Here is a 17,047-nt window from a genome sequence, read left to right on the forward strand (position 1 = left end):
GGAACAAACCTCCAGCTCCCGTTCATGAGTAGGATGACCCCATGCGAGACCAAACATCCAAATAGACAAACAAACAAACTCATGCACAAAGAAACCACGAAGTAATGTGTGGAAGAGGAACCCTTTTCAAATCGCATGCGAAAGAGACAATTAGACTCGGGTCATAAACTTTAGTGCAGATCGTTGAGGAGAAAGACGTCGAATCACACACACAAACACAACGAAAACAAAACGCACACATACGCGCACACACGCAAAACCTCTTGAGTAATATGCACAACAAAATATTGGTTCATGTTTTTATGTAGGCATATACGCATTGCGTATACAATTACATCAACATTTAAAGACACACACACACGCACACATACATAAACATACATAATAATATCACACAAGCACAATCATACACACACATAGCACCTATACAAACACTATGATTATGCAATGTAATCGTACACTCTAACCCGCGGCCTTTATTTGTGTTCTCTGCACATCAAAATATTTGCATGTATGAAAATGATTGCGCTACTTATATGCTTGTACAGTGTACATACATAATACCAATTGGTATATTCTACTATATCTTTTTTTTTAAATAATCGTACTTTCTAACCACTGGACTTTGTTCGCGTTGATTATATATATTTTGTGTTAGAACTTATCCATATCGTTGCTTCTGCTTATTTTATCCAAACGAAAATCGTGTTACCCCGTTTCCTGTTTCTTTCTTTAGCACAAGGGATTCCTTAAAACATTATAGTGCCGTCATTTGAGCAGATGATGACTAAAGCGATGCATTTTTTTTTTCGCTCGCTCTCTTTTCCCCCACCCCAGTAAAAAGAAAAAGGTTTACTCACTCGGCACCTGGATACGAGATCAGGAGTGCCAGGCTCTGTCTTTGCTTAGCCGGCTGTGGTGTCAATTTAGAATAGGAGCGAATAATGTGCGCCCAGTTTCACGTGCGAGAGCGACAGTTGTGTAATTCGCCCCGATCCAGCACGACGGCGACTGGCGTGTAGCAATCAACCGTGTGTAGTTCTGGCGCTCCTGCGGGCGAGCTGTCTTGCGGTACCCGTCGCTTCGGATCCGGACGGGGCTCGTAGGGTGGGACGAAGCGGCGAGGAGTGCGATTCTTGACTAGCGAGAGGCCTCCACTGTACCAGCTCTATCCTAGATGAAGTGAAGCTATGAAGTTTCAAGCTGCAATGGTTGTCGGGTTCAGTCCGAGAAAGCGCGGGCCAGCTTCGGGGATGCACCCGCGTGAGTGGAGGGGGTTCACAACGGCGTGCTTGTCAAGTTTGTGGTTATTACGACGCGCATGGGTATAATTTGATGTTATTCTCATGTTATGATGACTGCTTCCCCGAACGGCTGCCGTTGGCGCGGATTCAACGAGAGAGGTCGTCCATCACAGAAAAGGGAAAAGTAAGAACAAAAATAGTCGTTTAGGAAGGGGCATTCGGACGTGCAATCCAACATTAATTGTTCTTGGCTCTGTTTTGCACGCATCTTGTTTTTATCTTTCTAACTGTCATTCGGCTCTCGCCCCTTGCCCCTCCTCCCCCCACCCCTCCTCCCTCTCTCCCTCTCTTTATCCTCACTCATACTCTGTAGTATCGACTTCGCAGTATGCTGTCAAATTTCCATGAGCACAATTTAAAGGGAGGAGGAATAGGAGGAGTGTAGGGGAACATTGCGGTAAGGGATGACTCTTTTTTTTCTCCCAAACTAAGCGAACATATTTCATTTTTACACCTTAAGTTATGCTATAGGCTCTATTATAGAAATGCAAGGTGTAAAGCCTAGATGCCTATGTGCACAAGTGTTATCATGTAGACACTCTTCGGGCAACGATTGTATTAGCCACAATTCTTTCTGTCAGAAAGAAAAAAAGTAGGGGACGCATCGTCATGACTTATCTCGTCTTTTTTAAAATACTTTTTGTCTTCCTTGGTTCAATTGCCTCCAGTCAAACAGTTAGATGGATATTATGATTACTTGAAGAAATAAATTGGTAATTAACACGTACTCTTATCAATGAGCACATTAGCCAATATATAAATTTCAATGCTGAACACAGGTCTGCCTGCTAATTTGGACTTTTCAACAATATTTGGCAGAATTTGATACTATATTTTGTAAAGTGATATATCACATTATAACTTTGTCTTCTAAAATGAGATGATACAGCATAATATGATGTAAGGAAATGTTTTACTAATTATATAATCTAAAAACATTTTAAGAAAATGTTGAAACTGTAATTTTTGTAGCAGTTCTGACGATTTGATATTTATTTCATTTATTTTTGTACGAGGGCGTGTATCTTTTGTAATCGCTGTAATATACAAGTGTAGCTAAACTACAGCGTATTTAAATACATTTTAGCTATGATCTAGTAATTTAGTAGAATTTCATCTTTTGTTTAATATGATTTTCGTGTGATCATAATGATATGACAGATACATTACGATGTCTTTAGTTTTTATATATACACTGTAAAAACAACGGTGTTAGATTTAACACCACGGGTGTTAAATCTAACACCGATCAAACTTCAATAAAGGACCACACCCACAGGTGTTAAAAATGCACTGTGATGGTGTTGAAAAGTGTTCACCTGACACTTCGTGGTGTTAATTTGACACTGTACCTGGTGTTATTTTGACACTGTACTGGTGTTAATTCAAAAATGACACCACATGGTGTTGATTTGGTATTTGCTGGTGTTAATATCAATGGTTTAACACCCGTCCAGCTTCAATAAGGGACCACACCAGCTGGTGTTACTTTGGTGTAAATTTATTTTCACATTTTTTCAAAAATCTAGTATTTTAATGTAAAATTCTTGATCGTCTTGTTTAAATCAAAAATCAACAAAAAGTGCAGTTACTAAGAAACTCTTCAAAAAACAGTTTAAAATTTGGAAATGACACCCGTAGGTGTTAATTTAACACCATACATGAGCACCGAAAATTTAACACCAGCTCGGTGTTCACTATTTAACACCGGACTTTTTGCAGTGTAAGATATTATATAGGATACGATTGTAATGGATAGTTAACTTGTATGTTGAATGACTTGATATGATAGCAATAATATCTCTCTATAAACTGAGGTGATACAATCCTACATGATATCATAAATTAATAAACCAGTCAAACGGTGATACATCATGGAGGAGGTTTTGTTTAGTGTAATTTATGGATAAATTACTATTTGTGTTATCGTTCGGAGTCCTTTAAAGCAATTATAACTCATAGTGTGATGTAAAGTTTACTTCTCTCGAAATATTTGCCTACGGATTTTCAGGGATTGTTTCTATAATATTATTCCCGGCCTGACTTACAATCTGACAGCCAGTATCTTTACCTATACGAAGTTTACAAGTCACATTTGTTACATCACAAAGAATGTATGTCATCTGTCAGATTGTTTAAATCCCTTCACATAAGAATTATGGCCCAGTGTCTAATGAGTGCAATATGTGTCTTTCCAAAGATCATACAAAACGGACATGCCATGTCATTTTGTAATTTGTATTGGTACCATCGTCGCGAATCAAGGAAAAGGACGACCGATTCTATAATCACGACTCCCCTCTCAAAAAAGTAAATACATAAATAAATAAATCAATCAACAAATCAATCAATCAATCAATCAATCAATCAATCAATCAACCAACCAATCAATCAATCAATCAATCAATCAATCAATCAATCAATCAATCAATCAATCAATCAAACAAATCAATCAAACAAATCAATCAATCAATCAATAAACCAATCAATCAATCAACCAACCGTCTTCTGATTGCGATTGAATACTGAGTTTAACAGATGCGATTAAAAAAAGTTTCACAGCTGCTAATGTGCCAAGTTGTTGCGTTGTGGAGAAGCTCATTCACCTTCATTTTGCGGAATGAATTGGCGACTCTTCACTCAACTCTGCCACTTTACACCGCAAAAAAGATCAATGACATTGGTGGGGGGGGGGGGGGGAGGGGTTGAAACAGGTGGTGGATGTCAGAAGGCGAATTCCTGACGGCATTATATTCTTGTTGTCACACATTAATTGCTCTCCAAATAACGAAATCAAAATTGAACAGGATATTGAGAAACAGAGATCAATGTGTTTTCAAGCTTGTCGCACGGTTCAGACATGCATCTTTGCCCACTAGAATGACATCCAACGAATATTTATGTGACAACCTGCTCACCCTTTTGTGTAGGCAACTATTCTTTCAGATAATTCCTTATTCTCTACCTTTGAAATGAAGACAGGGCACAACTCGAAGAAAGTTTTCGTATTCAAGACAACAGCTGAAGTTCATCTCAAACAGATGTCCCCGCATTGAGTGCTCTGACAGGCTGGCCAGACACGTCATCATTTTCAAGTTATAATACGTCAATGTTATTCTAACAGGCTGCCGTAGAATAATTATTATATTTCCTGTTAGAATAAGGAAATCAAAAGTCTTACTGCTACTGGTGAGGTTGAAGCTGATGAAGGCAATGTAGAGTAGGTTGACCACCCAACGACCGTTGCCACGAGTTATGATATGTAAACCCAAATAGCTGAATAAGATTCAACTTATGAATTATTGACAAGTTTCTTCACTCTGAACTCTGACGCTCATTTTATAGATCAAAACTTTCATTTCGTCGTCACCAAAATTAGATTCAATGAAATCGGATTGATTTGAATTGATTTGATTATTATGTTACCGCTAAGAAAGTGAGGAATCGTGCTTGTAAGCAGCCAACCATAAGGCTCGAAGTCTCCTCCATAGGACTAGGAAGTGAGGATGAATTGCCTGTGCGGTATTGGGAGGAGGGAGGGGTACAACAGGTACAGCTGCTAGGGGACTCGAACCAGTGACCTCGGGGTCATCCCACTAGACCGACACTCACGAGTCATACGGCCCACGAGTTCGACATTGGGAAAAAAAGGTCCATGAGCCATACAGCCCACGAGACATACAGCCCATGAGTTCAAGAAGCAGATGAGACCCACGAGTTCGACACTAAGCAAAAAAGAACCACGAGTTCGACACTAGGCAAAAAGAACTCACGAGTTCGACATTCCATCATGGTGGTAGGTCTCGTGGGCCTTTGTTTGCCTAGCGTCGCACTCATGGGCCTTATTTGCGTAGTGTCGAACTCATGCGCTGTATAACTCGTGGGCTGTATGACTCGTGAGCTGTACACTGTAAAAACATCGGTGTTAGATTTAACACCACGGGTGTTAAATCTAACACCGATCAAACTTCAATAAAGGACCACACTCACAGGTGTTAAAAATGCACTGTGATGGTGTTGAAAAGTGTTCACCGACACTTCGTGGTGTTAATTAAAAAATGACACCACATGGTGTTGATTTGGTATTTGCTGGTGTTAATATCAATGGTTTAACACCCGACCAGCTTCAATAAGGGACCACACCAGCTGGTGTTACTTTGGTGTAAATTTATTTTCACATTTTTTTTCAAAAATCTAGTATTTTAATGTAAAATTCTTGATCGTCTTGTTTAAATTAAAAATCAACAAGAAGTGCAGTTACTAAGAAACTCTTCAAAAAACAGTTTAAAATTTGGAAATGACACCCGTAGGTGTTAATTTAACACCATAAATGAGCACCGAAAATTTAACACCAGCTCGGTGTTCACTATTTAACACCGGACTTTTTGCAGTGTATGACTCGTGTGCTGTATGACTCGTGGATGCTCGACACGTAGTCACTCTTGACCTTATGATTGAAAGAACGTGGTCATACTAATGGTGCACTATAACAGGCCACTAAAGCTCTCCACGTCACTTCCTCCTCTGAAATGGAGCACGTTATAGCAAAAGCTGGGAAAGGTATGAAGGAGTTAGGAGGAGAAGAAGGAAACAAGAAAATAGGGGGAAAAGAAATGTGGAGCAAGAAATGAAGAAGATAAATGAGTCAACAGAAGAAAAAATAGCGAGGGAAAGGGAAAGAAAAGGAAGCCTTCTAATTTTCAATAATGGAACGGTTTTAACATCAACTGAAGAACCTGCAACATTTCTACTGGAAGCATTTCTACTGGAAGAACAAAATATTAATATCAGTCAAGGCAAGCAGCTAATTAGGATGGTGACAATGACGATATTTAGTGTTATAGCAGAAGCATGTAGTAATCATGAAACTGATAATTGTGGTGATAAATTGAGACGTAAAAGCTTACAGGGAAATGACAACTATGATCAAGATATGGCACAATTTCAGTATCTGTTGTTAAATGAGTACTGTTACACTTCCGAAAGAGAAACATCTTTCCCCTCGTAGTATTGTACTTAGTGTACAAGTACATTTATTGTAGTGCGAGGCTCGTGAGCAACTGTCCGATCTCACCGTAGATGGAGGCAAACAGAAATTAAGAGCACCCGACAGTTCGTCACCGCGATCATGGAGCCAAGAAGGCGTGGAGTCGCATCCGCCTGTCCGCGGAGAGTTCAACCCCCACAGGACTGCGTTAATTGCTTCCGGTGCAAGCAACCACGCAGGCCAAATTTAAGGTCATCGAGTTCATTCGTGAGGATGACAGTGCCAAATACATTATAGGTCTCTCTGAGCATCGTATCTTTCTAGATAGAATCAAAATAATATTTCATGTTCTACAAGCTTTACATCAGTGTTATTCTGGAGTCCTCACATTGATGCTATATGTATTGTTCTCTTTCACAATTGAAAACCAAGTACTTTGTTTACTTTTCTAAAATTCTATCACAATTAGACCGGCTTTGGTTATTTTCAAGAATCATGTTTTTTTGTTCGCTGTTTGTATTCGTACCGTGACAAAATAATGTATCAGTAAGCAAGGACTTCTACAAGAGCAATATCTCCTGAAACTGGATGGGCTGCTTTGCTTTTTAAAGAAGACATGAATCACTAAAAGATTAGGGTGATGGTGATGATGATGATGATGATGATGATGATGATGATGATGATGAAATAATAATGATAATAACAATGATGATGATAATAATAATAATAATAATAATAATCATCATCATCATAATCATCATCATCATCACAACAATGATGATAAAGCTAAGAAGAATAAAGTGATACATTGTAATAGATTATAACATGGAGGTATCAAATTTCGCAGTAATACTTAAACATCACAAAAATAATGCGTCCTTTCCTTTTTAATATAATTATATTTGTTTTGTATAGTAAGTAGATTTTCTTTTGTTCATCTGTTTGGGCCCCATTCAACTCAGAGCCTGCTTACTGCAGTCTCCTTTTCTTCCTCTCTTAATATGATTGTATTCAATGTCGTCTCTTTCCTGTTACGTAATGAAGGACACAGTGTTAGTTGGTCACTTATCTCACGGAATAGGCGATTCGAATTTTGATTTGCATCTTTTATTTCGTTTCCATGCTTTATATCCCATTCTTGCTATTGCCCCTGAAGAAAACAAATACAGAAATACAATTAAAGCGAATCTATTTCCCAACTATTAGACAAGTCACGCGTTTATCACTCTTGAACTAAAGAATCTTATAATTATTGCTAGCCCCAGTAGTTCCAGGCTCTCCTTACTCCATTGTATAGTGTACAGTAAAATTGACTCTAAATCTGTGTAGACTTTGCATTTACGGGGACACAATTGTTTGAGCTTTCCATTACAGCAACAGCTTTAAACTGCTCTTCACGTTAGAACTGAGAGCCGAGCAGCTATGATGAAATAAACAATCTTACTATTAATCATGAATTATGATCCACAGCAACTGTACTGATTAACCAAATACGTAACCATGTTCTCTCATACATACACAGAGCCACACCAGCTATTGCAAGAATCAAATTTTTACTTCGCATACAAAAGAATAAATCCATGAATCGGCACATCAAGAGGTACCCACATAGTACAAGGATACTCATTTTAGTGGGTACCTCCATTTTTTTTTCTCAGAATGTATGAAATATGTATGTATATATTATGCCTCTTTTTGTACTGACTACAGACATTAACAAGTTGTTATTCTTTGATGTCGTGTATCATTTCATAAAATACATGTCAAATTTCACGTATTTCCTTGTAAATTCTGTTGAAAAAAAAAAAACGTGTGAAAAGATGAAGTTTGAATGGAATCATTTTGGTTAGGTGTTACCATCAAACCGAAAGGTGAAAAATTGCAAGTAGGGACAAATTTAAAACGCAAGCTGCTGCAGCAAGTTTTGATTATACTACTTGCGTCACAACACATTAAAGATGAAATGGAGGGGTGTTCTTTGTTGGCATTCCCGCCTCCACCCACTGCTCCATCCTCCCACATTCTCTTCCGTCATCTCTGGCACCAATTTCCGTCTCCATGGCGACCGTCTTCCGGTCTCGCATCCTTGCAGCTGCAAGACTTCCTCTGGGGGGTAAGTCGTCGAAAGCGCCATCTTCCTAAAATCCTTGAATTGAAGGTCGAGTCGCCATGTCGGGGGAAACGACTTGGCACCACGGAAATCAAAGGTTTTATCTTTGTTTAGTTTCCCACGATTTCCTGAAGTGTCAGTGTTGTTTTCAAATAGAAATTAAAACGAAATAAGAAACTAAGCTTGGTAGGCCCACGACATGAAGGCAGAAAGAATGCCAAGAAAAAGATTGTCCTTGATTTGCCTCCTTGCATCTTTGGCGGGCCGTGGAATCTTGTGATGTAGGGTGCTTCACCCACGTTAACTCTGCCTCGTTGCCAAGCAACGTTCACCAACAGCCATGATGTTGCACCAAGGGAATAACCTTGAGAAGTAGGGAGTGGAAACCAGCTTTGAAGGTCAGCGGAAGGGAGCGGCGCGGGGAGCGCGGGAAGGCCCGCCGACTTTTCCTTCAAACTCGCGGGGTAGCAACAGCATGATAAACAGAGCGTCGGTCTTTTTCCTGGTACTGTATGTATTATGAAAATAACATTGTCGTGGGTTGGGCAGGACATGAGTTAGGAAGTAAAAGAAACGCGGAGCCTGTTTTATATGTGGCTCTATTTCGTTTTTAAGAACAACGTAAACTAACATGACGTTTGGAATAGCAAGTTACTTTCTTTTAGCAAAGACCAACCTCGCTTTAAAGAAGATTTCGTTTGCGAATGTCATCATGAATGATGACGAGGAAAGCACGCGTCAGTTTTTGTAAATCAGAAAATATGTTCCTATTTATTTTGGGTATGTAACCCATATCTTCGTTAAAAAGATTTTTTTTTTTCTAATATTCCGCTGCATGTACAGGATATTGTCAAGTTAAATGAAAATAATCTGTCTCTCGTTATTACCCTTGAGCTGCTATACATCATCATCGTCGTCATCATCATCATCATCATCATCATCATCATCATCATCATCATCATAGTTTCATCGTGATCATCTCACTTGCTAAAGCAGGTGCCTTATACAGTTTCGTACCCGCTATTGTTCTTTTTTTCTTTTCTTTTCTTTTACTTAACTATCGTCAATATTACTTTTAACCATTGAAATCATACTGGTAATTATTGTTACGTTTTTCTGTCATCATCATCTATCAAATATTTTTTTTTACTCATTATCAAATTAATTTATGTACCCAGGGTACCATTTCCTCTTCTCAAACATTCGTATATAACTGAATACGATATTAGGAATTCCACCATCTCTTTCGCAAATCAGTAATACATGTGATTTGATGACAGCGTGGATATATCAGGAGCGGATCCAGGAATGTCGTAAGGGGGGGGGGGGGCAAAAATATTCTTGGTGCTACTTCTGGATTTCATCTCATTTGTTCTTTTTATTTCTTTTGTTTTAACAAAAAATAAAGAGGGGGCGCGTGCCAGGTGCGCCCCCTAGCTCTGGATCCGCCACTTACAATGACTTATGCTAATTCGTTACCAAATAAAATCCATGGGAGTAATACCAAGCAACTGGGAAAGTTCGCAAACCTTTACAGGTTTTCGCAAAGTTGAGCGAGGAGGAGGGAGGGAAAGGTTGCTATGGAAACTGCGGCGGTGTCGTCTTCTCAGTGCTTGCATATTGTGTGGCAAGGTAACAAGAAAAAGAGAAAGAAAAAGTCTGCAATCGTGACAACATCGAGATGAAGCTGCAAAGGAAGCCTTTAAACAATTTTAAAGTTTCATGTTTCGGTCATGCCTGTAATCAAATAATATAAACGATTCAGCCAACTTTCTCGTTAAATAAGGGCGCCGTGATGCTTTCACTTCCTTCAGACACACAGATAAACAGGACGACAGAGGGACTATACAAGTTATATAGGTATAGCTCTCCAAAAATAAAGATATTAAAAAGTCTCGGTAGGCACTATCTTGCACACCTAAAAGATATTCACACTATGACCTCTAAAACAAAACAAAAAATAGTCATCCAACCTCACTACTACATGTATAATATTTGTATCACTAGGCCTACTACTACTACTACAGACTACTATACTACTACTATTACTACTACTACAGACTACTATACTACTACTACTACTACTACTACTACTACTACTACTACTACTACTACTACTACTACTACTACTACTACTATTACTACGACTACTACTACATGTACTACTACTGGGGGTCCTACTACTACAACTACTACTACGACTACAGGTCTACTACAGTAGTACTGCCATTACGAAAGGAATACTGTAGTTTAAAAGACAGTACAAAAAATTACTTTTAACGGGGACTACCAGATCTAAAATTGAAAACTGGGAAATTTTTATTGTTCATTTTTTTTTAATTCAGTGTATTTCATATCCAAAGAACAAGACAGCTGCAAGAGTGAATACAAAATACTGCACTACAATTATTATGGGTCAGCTATTGGTGAAGAAACAAAGGTACATTTCATTGTTAAGTAAACATTCACACCATCACCCCACAACAAGGAAAAGAAAGGACAAAAGAAAGAGAGAAAACACACAAAACTAATTTTAAAATTAATTGATTATATATATATATATTTTTTTTTTTTCTTCTTGACGAAGTAAATTTGATATTGCAGATAGCCATACCATCTCTGGTATTTGTACATCTTTACAAAAATGTTTCAGTTTTACCACAAAAACCATCAAAACTCGTAATCATGATTTCTCATGTCCCATACACACAAGTCCATCTCAGGGGGGTGTTTCATCAACGTTTGTCAGGGCTGACAACTTGAATCACCATAGTAACAGTCAGTGACCAGAGCATCTCAGCCAATCAAAACTAAGGATTTTGCTGAAATTGTCAGCGCTGACAAACGTTGATGAAACACCCCCCCCCCCCGATTTATTCCCGTCAAGGAGAACAATAGCAGAATACACTCTGTTCAACATTCCAACCATTTCTGATTTCTTCTCTTAGTCTTTGACTAACATATACACGTACATAACTCATTTTTTAAAAAGGTCAATAATCTCTGCCCCAGGTATGAATGCAATTATGTTTCGTTGTATACACCTGATTACACAACCATTATGACAACATTACAGCTATAACTGTATCCCCATGATCTACATTCCTGTATTTCGGTATTCATAGAAGCATGCAACATCTTTGCTTTGTTCAACTGCTTTTTCTCTCTTCTCTAAAAGGTAAAGGTTCCCGTTGCAAAATAAAAACTTACCGATCACTTTCATTCCTAAGAAACCTCGATTACTGTATTTACTATCAGCTCGTTGCTGGTATGGTTTTGTTGATTGTATACCTCCTTAAATCAAATCTGTTTTACTAGAAGAAAAACGAATTCTCTGAATCAATCAAAACAAATCATCGTCAATTAAAGAGGATCATAATCAGACATTGAAAGTCGATGACTAGGCTGTCATATCGTTTCTCGTCAGAGGACTACTAGTATTCAACAAATCCTAAACACTAGAGGGCGTTTCCTGGCAGCATCGCAGCACATACATGACATACACGCATTTCATCACAAGGACCGGCGAGTATTTTAATGAATAAGTTTATTGCTAAAATTATATTGTATATCTTCGAGTAATCAATAGTTTACTGCAGAGTGCTTCAAATTGTTATTAACCACTGAATATCACTCTGTTCATAGAAGTACTAATATTATTATTTGGAAGGAAGACAATGTGAGGTTATTTACCAATGTAAATGAAAGGTAACGCTTGATTTGGTTAATATTGACTAATAAAAAAAAAAACAGTCAGATCGTGATATCGATTTTTTTTTTTTTTTTTGGGGGGGGGGGGGAGAGGGGGAGACGAGGTTACAACCGCTAATACTACTAGTGACATTGATATCCTTAACACTACAACAACTTTTATTTTGACGTCATTATCATCACAATTTGTGTGAACATTAATTAAAATCTAGGTATTTCCACTGTTTGGAATGATTATAATCTCACATAAGACACGGAATATTGAGCATGTAGTACAAAAGACATGTACGCATATAAAATTTTCGAACTTCATTTGAGCCTCAATCTGCACTATCATTTCGTCATCTTGATTCATCAAACTTTCTTTATGCATTACGTCATGAGGTAGTATTCAAATCTCCCTTCCTCGATTTGATTTTTACGAGGCATCAATAATGCTGACCTCAACCTTAAAACAAACAGGGTTTGTTTTGGCCTGATTTTCTTTTATTTTTTCGATTGTGCGCTGCCAAGGAAATAACCAGTCTCTTTCTCTCTCTCTCTCTGTGCAATGGTCGTCCTATACGGGATCTCCTTTTTTCGAATGACCAAGACATTAGTGCTCTGTCTGATGGCGTCACACGTGCTTTGAGAGGCACATGGGTTAACCTGTTCACTACGGGAACCTGATGAGTTGTGTATTATGTCTATGAGGGCTTCGGAATTCAATGTGGAAGAGGCTAATATTGGGCCACGAGTGGTAGGCTTTCATCTCATTTATTTTGCAGTGGGTAGGGCCTGTACGAGGACGGACCATTTCAGTGGGACCGTATCATACTCTCTGTAAGAAAAGGCGGAGCATACGTTTTCACTCGCACACACGCAACCTCTATTTCATGTTCTATTCGAGAGACAAAGTATGTTGCCTCTTTAGTCCAGAGAAGGCAGCATGTACACACCCTAACACTGGATCAGTTAATTTCATTCTAACCCTGAACCTTACGAGTGCCGCGTAGACATGCTTCTAAACTGAGTCAGCTTTAGAGACGTGTTCTCATTGGATGATTGTACGGTTGGATGATCACGCAAGTAACTCATTTTACTGGACTATTACAACAGAAGCATTACCAGAAAAAAGCCGAAAGAAATGGAGCTGAAGCCAGGGGATGTTTCACGAACAATGTCAGTCAATCCTAAAATTTAAGATCAACAGTTAAAGGACAAGTCCACCTTCATATACATGTGGATCGAGTGAATGCAAAAATATTAGTAGAACACATCAGTGAAAGTTTGGGGAAAATCCGACAATCCGTTCAAAAGTTATGAATTTTTAAAGTATCTGCGCCGTCACTGCTGGATGAGAAGACTACTACAGTGTATGATGTCACATGCGTACAATGATATAAGGAAAATAAAAAGAGAATTTCACAAAACTTTACTTTTTGAATAAAGTGCACATTTCTTCGACTTGTTACTGACGTATGTTAAGGGTAATATTATTCCCCCTGCCTTCTGAAAGAAAGAAGTCAAGTGCTCTTTTGTAATGCGATGAAAGTGAAAATATGTTGAAATTTCTTTATTCTTTCTTTATATCGTTGTACACAATAGTCATGTGACATCACAAGCTATAGTAGTCTTCTCGCCCAGTCGTGACTGAGCAGAAACTTGAAAAATTCATAACTTTTGAACGGATTGTACGATTTGCCTCAATCTCTCACTGATGTGTTTTTACTGATATTGCTGCATTCACTCAACCCACATTAGTCATGTCTATGAAGGTGAATTGTCCTTTAACTGACGTCATGTTTTGTGTGTCCTCTATGATGTTCTTACTTTAATACGATTTTGGAGACTTTTATATGCGGCCATTCATATACAAAATAAAAAGAGGAATAATATTTTGTTTTTTACTTTTTGCTAACAATTTAAAGTGGACTCCAAAGACATCGAATAAAGCTGAACAGGTAAACTAAAGACATATCATAGTACAAAATGTATTTCGTTGATCTTATGTTTTGAGATCGACTTCCATTCTTTGTGAAACCCCCCAGAAGTAGGGGTGCAGCAGCTCAGTTCCACTTACTGTTAGTTCATTCTGCTTGTGTGTGTCTCTGGACTGGTCTATAACAGTAACTATAGCACACACTTTTGCTGGACAATCCTGCCTCCATGCTCATCGTACTCTTTCTTAGTAACCCAGAGTGACCGGAAGTTAGACATAGAGGCGAGGATAGAGCCGCCAATCCAGGCGTACTCCTTCCTCTCCGGAGGGGCGACCACTTTGACCGGCATCGCTGCGGGAGCCATGGCGGTGAGCTCTCTCTCCAGTCGCTCGAGGAAACCCGGGAACATGGAGCAGCCACCCACCACGGTGATATTGCCGTAGAGAAGCTTGCGCAGATCGACGTCGCACTTCATGATGCTGTCGTGGACGAGTGCGTGAACGCTCGGACACTCGCGACCAACGAGCTCTGGTTGGAAAAGGGGCTCGGACGCAAGGAATCGTTCTCGTCCGACACTGACCTCCTGATAATCTGGCAGTTCATAAGTCTTCTCGACGTCGTCGGCGGCTTGGATTTCTTTGTCGAAGTCCATGGCGACGTACCCAGTTTTCTCCTTGATATCGCGAACGATGTCGTGCTCCGCTAGAAAGGAACGGAAGGAGAAATCCTTCAAGCGAAGAAGTTACAACATTTCTAGCTGACTACTAAGAGCACACGCATGAAAGAATGATGCACTATTGTAATAACAATAATAATAATAATAATAATGGTAATAAAGGACATTCATATTGCACAGCTACTATAATAATATACTCTACTACGCATTACAAAATGACATGCATACAAGAAATTTAAACAGAAAATACATTACTTCAAAAGATGACTTTTCAACCTGGCCTTAAACTCATTAATTGTAACTGCTTGTCTTACAAACAAAGGGAGATTATTCCATAATTTTGGTGCAGCGTACAAAAATGCCCTGTCACCAAGAGTAACTTTTGATTTCCCCGATGGATATTTCAAGAATGTTTGATCCCGTGAACTTCGAAGATGATAAATTATTTGAAATGATGTTTTTAACTCTACAAGTTCCTGTATGTACACTGGTGCAGTACCATGAATAGCTCTATATACAATTAGCAGAGTTTTAAATATGATTCTCTGCTTTACAGGCAACCAATGTAATGCACGTAGTAATGGACTACAATAAGGAAAACGAGGAGAATTGCAAACTAATTTAGCACACGCATTTTGCACCCTTTGTAGTTTACCTAACTGATTATCAGGTAAGCCATAAAATAAACTGTTACAATAATCCAATCTGCTTGTGACAAACGCATGGATGATTTTTTTTTTCAGTACTTTCCCGTGTCAAATGCTTCCGAATAATATGTGTAATATTAAACAAATGATAAAATGAATTTTTACATAATTCAGAGGTATGTCTGTCAAAACCTAGGCGTGAATCAAACCACACTCCCAGATTCCGTAAAGAATCAACAGGATAAATATCAATCACTTTCAGGCTTTCAGTGCGTAATTTCAATATAATTGTAAGGTTCTGAACACGGATTTGGCTCTTCGAAGATATGATATAACCAGTCAGTCATTACAACATTCAGTTCCTTGCGTAACATTACCGTTGCGTGATGAGTACGGCTCATGCGATCATTACAGTTTCGGTACGTTTTTGTTTTTGTTCTTTTTTTTGGGGGGGGGGGTAATTCTAGATAATTGGAATTAGAGCTGCAACTGTGGGGAACTTACTTAATATAAATGGAATGACTCACGTAACATTTTAACAAAGTATTCGAAGTGAGACCACAATATCAGTGCGTTCAGTAAGAAAAGTATAGCTGTTTGAAACCTAGTCAGCAAGAAGCGAGGTACATACATTTGTTGGGACCTATATAGCCGTCGAACGCGCACAAAGAATATTATTCGCTGGGATCAATTATCACGAATAGGTAGCTGTTGTCAATGTCATATCTGAGCAACAAGCCTTGATGTTTTGAGTACATTTCACGATTAGGTGCCTTGATATCATGTCATGTAAGTTCTATTATAGGTTCCTAAGTACAGATTCCCATCTCCTGTTTCTACCCAATCAATGGCTTTAATGAAAATCAAAATTATTATCTAGTTGGCCATCGACATGATCGATGGAGACAAATTGAGCTGGATCTTTTGTGATGCTGAATAATGACGGTATATGGAACTTAAAAATGAAAGTGATTACACGAAGGGAAAGTTCTCTGGGGAAAATTCCTCTTTTCCTACTTTATTCTAAGGAATTTAAGTTATATTTAATAAAATAAATCTCTACTGCACATAACACCCAACAAGACGTGTCGAGTATTGTCAAAATGAGCCTATCGGAAAAAGGAAAGTTCCCAGAGGTGTCGAACCCACATCGGGAAAGTGCCTCAAACTGAGATACATTGTGCCAAGCCATCTCAATTCCTGTCTAATGGGAGCTCTTAACAGTAGAAAGGAACAAGAGCGATTCAATTTCGATACTCAATGCAAGTGCATCGTTATTTGTAGCACTACGCAGTATTTCATTCACATTCCGCAGTAACGTTTGTACGACGACTGGCTCTTAGCATGTATCAGAGCAAATACCCCCGGAGGAGAATACCCCTGGCTAATTACTGGTTAGTGATAAGGTAAGAGGAAATATTATAGTTCGCAGTTAGGGTTAGGTTTAGGGTTAGAGTTTGGGTTAGGGTTAGGGTTAGGATTAGGTTCAGGACTAGGATTAGGTTTATGAGTCAGGGGAAGGTTCAGGGGTAATTGTCCAGGGGGTGATTGCCCTAGAACCATTTATAGATAATTGAATGACTACAACGTGGTATTTCAGCTCTTGCTCCACCTGTGCGACATCACTGTGAAGGTCTACAATAGTGGGGCCTATCGCCGGCGTAGCCAGGGTTTGATCTTAGAGCGTTTA

Source organism: Diadema antillarum, unplaced genomic scaffold, assembly GCF_040938485.1.
Source record: "Diadema antillarum isolate AM-2024a unplaced genomic scaffold, OU_Dant_1.0 scf00000128, whole genome shotgun sequence".
Lineage (NCBI taxonomy): Eukaryota > Metazoa > Echinodermata > Echinoidea > Diadematoida > Diadematidae > Diadema > Diadema antillarum.